The sequence below is a fragment of the Adiantum capillus-veneris genome, chromosome 14 (assembly GCF_014529385.1).
Source record: "Adiantum capillus-veneris isolate H3 chromosome 14, ASM1452938v2, whole genome shotgun sequence".
Classification (NCBI taxonomy): Eukaryota; Viridiplantae; Streptophyta; class Polypodiopsida; order Polypodiales; family Pteridaceae; genus Adiantum; species Adiantum capillus-veneris.
Window position 1 is genome coordinate 54,427,813 of NC_140944.1, and position 5,900 is coordinate 54,433,712.

Here is a 5,900-nt window from a genome sequence, read left to right on the forward strand (position 1 = left end):
GTAGTATGTGAGCCTAATCAACTCAAAATTATCAAAGAGCTTCATGAAAGCCTATATGCTGGACATCGAGGTGTATGGGCTACTTTTTTCAAAGTGAAAGAAAGATATTGGTGTAAAGGCATGTATAAAGATGTAGCAGACTTTGTGGAGTCTTGTGTCACATGCCAAATGTATTCCAATGTACGCCATCGTGATGGATTGCATCCTACATACCCATTAGTCATGCACTATAAATGGGTTGTTGATCTAGTCACAATGCCTTAAGGACTTTGGCAAATGAGGTACTTGGTACTTGCACAAGAAGACTTGACAAACCAAGTGGAAGGGCGTGCATTGAGGACAAAAACTACAAAAGTTGTTTGTAATTTTTTTCTTAAAGATGTAATCTGCCGCTATGGCTGTGTGGGAAAGATAGTTGCTGATAGAGGTGAGTTAGATGCAGATGAAGCAAGGGATTTCTTTATAAGAATTGGTATCAAGCTAGCCCTGACTTGTTCTTATAATCCAGAGAGAAATGAGAAAAGTGAAAGAGGTCATCCTCCTATTGTTAAAGCTTTGGCTAAGGCATGCGAAGGAAGAATGCGTGAATGGCCAAGGTTGCTATCATATGCTTTATGGGCTGACCATACAACTCATAGCTCAGTGCTACATGCCTACTAAATTGATGTATGGTCAGAAGCCAGTCATGCCAATTGAGGATGTAGTTCCTACTTGGAACATGTTACCTTGAGAAGGAGGAATCTCTAAGCTCGAGCGAGATTTTCCGAGCAATCCCTAAAACGATCAAGATAGGCCAAGGTACATATACAAAAAAAAAACCAAACATGATATCTTAGGTGACTTCAAGCACAACAAAAAATTAATTCAAGATTGCAATTATTTTTAATGGTAAATCAACCACAAATTTTTGATCGACAAAACCCTTTGAACAAGGTTTGGGTAGAGTGTTTCCTTTGATGGGCTAGACACTTGGAACCATTACAATGGCATGTTGATATTCCTCTCCTTGGAAATTGTTGCCCTCAAATATTGGAAGCTCATTGCAATTTTCTACCGCCATTGACCCTTGTTGGATATAAATCTCATATTCATACCTCCTTACACGAAGGACCTCATAGAGCTTGTTAACAATTTGGGTGTTTATTATACATTAAGAATCACATATGACACATTGGTGTATGTATACCATGGTCTCTCTCTCTCTCTCTCTCTCTCTCTCTCTCTCTCTCTCTCTCTCATCATTGCCATTCAACATGGAAGGAAATAGCAGCAAAGAGGAAAGTGAAGGAAGAATCTCTAGCAGGGAAAGGATAGCCTCTCTCTCTCTCTCTCTCTCTCTCTCTCTCTCTCTCTCTCTCTCTCTCTCTCTCTCTCGTTGAAAACTGCCTTCTTCTTACTGTCTCATCATGCCCAATTGGGAAGACCTCTGACATCTTCCTCTTAAGCTGTCTCACAACTGCCTCGCACAAAGTTGTGGGTGCGGACATATGTGCATGAGCGGTGCCAACACACCCTTAAAAAATTTTGCAGGCATATCCTCGACTAGCACGTTGCATTTTCCATTTTTTTCTAACAAATAAAGACGCACATTGACGGCCACTATACCATTTCCTTTTTACATTTTTTCTGATGAAGCAAGCAACAACAGCAAGTAGCACATTAAATAAGTAGCAAGGTTTGTTAAAGCTTGCTTATAACAGGCACATTTCTGGCGACGGATTTCACTTGGTGTCTCTTAGGGATAGTGACGGTTAGCACACCAGCTTCAACTACAACTTTCACATCATCCAATTTGACATTATCAGGAAGTTGAAATTGTTGAACAAATCGGCCAAGCGATCTCTCTGCGGCATACCATGTCACGGGTCCTTTCTCTTTCACATTCTTGAACTCCCAACTGATTTCCAAGGTACCATCTTCATGCACATGCACTTGTACATCCTTTTTTATGATACCACGAACAACCAATTTGAAGATGTGGGCGTTGGAAGTCCTCTCTCTCTCTCTCTCTCTCTCTCTCTCTCTCTCTCTCTCTCTCTCTCTCTCTCTCTCTCTCTCAATCTAGAGAGAGCGAGAGAGGAGAGAGGAGAGAGAGAGAGCGAGAGACAGAGAGAGAGAGAGAGAGCTAAGCCAATCTCCATCGTTTTTTTTTTCGACAAAGAAAAATTATGCCGAAGCACGTACAAATCACAAAGAGAGAGAGAGAGAGAGAGAGAGAGAGAGAGAGAGAGATGTCAAAAAAAAAAACGATGGAAACTGACTTAGCTTCTCTCTTTTTTTTTTTTGGAAAGCAAACTAAAAGACTTGCAAAGCTAAATAGCAGATGGTAGTTTTAATTACAAAAGCAAGAGCTTTAGGTTTATAGAAGCTAATCCACAGCCAAAAAACTAGTCCTAGTAGAAGACTAAGATCGCAATTCCCACCGAGCACAACAAAAAGATACAATATGTGCACTAATTAAGCTAATCTGCAGCCGAAAAACTACTGCTAGTAGTAGACTAAGATCGTAATTCCCATCAAGCACAGCAAAAAGATACAATCTGCTTTGATGACGTAACTGGGGACATTTTTTCTATTTAGTCCTATATATTTTTACTCCATCGAATGGCACTGCCTTCTCCTCAGCTACCTCACCGCCAGACTGCTCCAGGTTGGAGAGCCCACCCTTCTTTTCCATTTTGTGGTATCCTTCTATCCCCATTTTCTCTTTCCGTGTCTGTCCTCCCTTGATGCTCCCTTCTACAAGGCACTCCTGCGCTTCTAAGGTCTTGCCTCCAGTGCCTCCAGGAATGACCATCTCTCTAGCGCGGGCCTTCTGGTTAAGCTTCTCGCGAGATGCCATTGGCTTCGACGGTGTGGTTTCTCTTGAAAAAAACACAGCACAAAATGGTGAGCAGGTGGCTAGCAAAGATTATAACGCTAACTGCCTCAAGCAAGTAGTATTGGCTTATCTCTCTCTCTCTCTCTCTCTCTCTCTCTCTCTCTTCTCTCTCTCTCTCTCTCTCCTCTCTCTCTCTCTCTCTCTCTCTCTCTCTCTCTCTCTCTCTCCTCTCTCTCTCTCTCTCTCTCTCTCTCTCTTGAAAGAAACTGGATATACTACACTTGCAAATACTATATTTTCTAGTTACATAATGTGTTACACAATTTCTTGTAAGCTTACATGAAAGAATGGTGCACCTCACATGACCTGAGCATCTGTAGCATCTGCAACAAGAGGAAGGCGTGGAGTCTTTCATGACCCACTTCCAAGAAGGAAGCACGCAACCAGATAAAAGAAAATAGTATAGTAAAACACCACTAGAATCTCCAAGCCAACACCGCTTTGTGGATGATAAATGCATTCTATAAGGCTCGGGAGAATGAGAAGTATATCCAACATGAGAGCTTGCATGGTGTTGTAGCGTACATAGCGATTGAAGTTTGGATTCCGGACGACCAGGAAATAGAGGCCAAAAAAAACTGCAACACTTGCAAAAGGGGTGCTGGAGTAAACACGCAGGAGCGGGTAGAGAGGTCTAAAGGCTACCTTGGCTTGGGGGAACTGTGTGAGAAAATACCGTCCATATTGTACACCATCCAGGAAAGGGAGAAGGTACGCAAAAGCAGAAACAATCCTTTCTGTTGTAGTTATGCCATCCCCACGCTGCCCTTCTGCATGCAATGTCAGACGCAAAGGCATGCTCTTGCTACCCCTATGAGAAGCGGAGCTTAATTTCCTTCGTGACTGTTGTGAGAAAGTTGATTGGAGGGAAGGTAGGAAGGGATCGATGGACAAGGATGCTGAGGACGCCCTCACCATGCCCTCATAGCGCACAATGTACGCCATCGCTCGTTTCTCTCTCTCTCTCCCTCTCTCACAGTTTTTTTTTAAAAAACTGAGAGAGGTTGGGTTCAGAGGAGGTGGAGGTAGGGTGAGGCGACGAGGCATGTGTCCTCTTTCTGTGACAGACACCCATTGGGAAAAAGAAAACGTACGATCTCCAGACTTACCAGAGTTTGAGCAAGGCCCCCCTTTCCTTGGCCTTCTCTCTAGAACTACCACATGCGGGACTCACCTCAGATTTCCCCATGTTTTTCGTCAGGCGTATGTGTGTGTGTATTTAAGGCATATCTTCTTGACGTAGGACTCCCTCTATATCCTATTATCCGGAGGGTTTTGAGGCAGGTGGCATACGCCGAATCGTCTCCGAAGTCGAAACCGCCCTTCTCTTTAGCTATTGCAATTGCTTTCAGAGGCGGTGGGCGATGGCTCCACAGGCTTTTAAGCCACAACTCTCTCTCTCTCTCTCTCTCTCTCTCTCTCTCTCTCTCTCTCTCTCTCTCTCTCTCTCTCTCTCTCTCTCTCTCTCTCTCTCTCTCTCTCTCTCTCTCTCTCTCTCTCTCTCAGCTTGCCTACGTCTACTTGTGCCCGCATACTAGCCAAAGTGGGTTGGCGAGCTCAAGCTCAAGCTACAATGTCTTGGTAAGAGAGAAGAGGCGAGCACCTCTCTCTCTCTCTCTCTCTCTCTCTCTCTCTCTCTCTCTCTCTCTCTCTCTCTCCTCTCTCTCTCTCTCTCTCTCTCTCTCTCTCTCTCTCTTCTCTCTCTCTCTCTCTCTCTCAGCTTGCCTGCGTCGACTTCTGGCCAAGGTAGGTCGCGAAATAGTCCCCCAACCAAAAACTTAGCAAGTTGGACTCGAACTCTTGTTGCTTCACACGCGCATCTTCCAATCAACTTCACTAACAACATAGGAGGCTTCATAGTGCTGTGTGGCATAGTGCAGCGCATCAATAAAAAAATATAACCAAGGCCCCCCAAAACCTGCCTGGCTACGCTATTGTTAATGACTGTGTGTCATTGACCCCACGCTATTGCTCGTGCCAACGTGCTATAGTAGATGACTCTATGCCCTTCCTTTTATCAGTCTTGTCCTTTGTCTTTTCAACAGGCATCTCTAGGGATTTGTGTCGTACTTTTTTTTTCCAAAATTTGTTGGGACATACTGGCATTTTTTAAATTGAAAAGGGTACGATATTAAGCTGAGACACATTTTTCCCAAGAACCTAAGAATCAATGGAAAAAAGGAGAGCATTGAAAATCTCCAAATAAAATTAAGGATTTTTTGAGGGTTTAACACTTTAATCTGCCAAATCTAGCAGGTTTCCTTCAAGGAGACCCTCAAAACTAACCGAGAATTTTTATTTTTTGTGCTTTAAAAATACACTAAAGACCAGTTTTCTATGGCATTTTTGTTGAAAATCGATCGCTAATTAATGTGCCCATGATAGTGATTTTGTTTCTCATTTTTTAGAGTGAGAGAGAGAGAGAGAGAGAGAGAGAGAGATCTAAGCATCTTCTCTCACTTAGCGTCGTTCTTTCTGGTAGACGGACATGATCAATTGCAAAACAATGCGTTGTCAATACGATGCAGCTCTTTCCCTCATCTAGCTAATAAGATTTCCATACAACCTTATCTTGAGTAGACACAAGCTCAAAAATGATTGCATTTCTCCGCAAAAAAAATGTATGCAAAGTCACTACAACAACTTCTCCTCTTGTTGAAACTATTGTTCCAGATGTGAAGAAGGCCCTAATACTACCTTTTAGAGTAGGTCATGGCTTTTATCTTCATAGATTGGAGAAGAATTTGCCTCTTATAATTGGTAGTGACATGAATATTCCAGATGAGCAAAGATGTGAATCATATTCCAATTATAATGTGCTTGTTTATTGAGTGGTGAATGTTATGGCCTTCCTTATATCTGACATCTGCCATACTTTTTCAAACAATGATTCACAATAGAAAGGACTAGCATCTTCAATCTTTTGGGAAAGAAGCTCTTCATATGAAGACTCACGCCCCTAAGCTTTGAGGTTGTCACATTGTACGATAAAAAGATCCTAATTATTTTATTTATTTAC

The 5,900-nt window shown here is 42.6% G+C and overlaps 2 pseudogenes; both read right to left on the minus strand.

Moving 5' to 3' along the window:
- Nucleotides 1-2,572: 2,572 nt before the first annotated feature.
- LOC147442390 (protein EMB-1 pseudogene) lies at nt 2,573-2,842 on the minus strand (annotated as a pseudogene).
- A 336-nt stretch (nt 2,843-3,178) lies between these two features.
- LOC147442391 (protein TIC 20-v, chloroplastic pseudogene) lies at nt 3,179-3,826 on the minus strand (annotated as a pseudogene).
- Nucleotides 3,827-5,900: the final 2,074 nt, after the last annotated feature.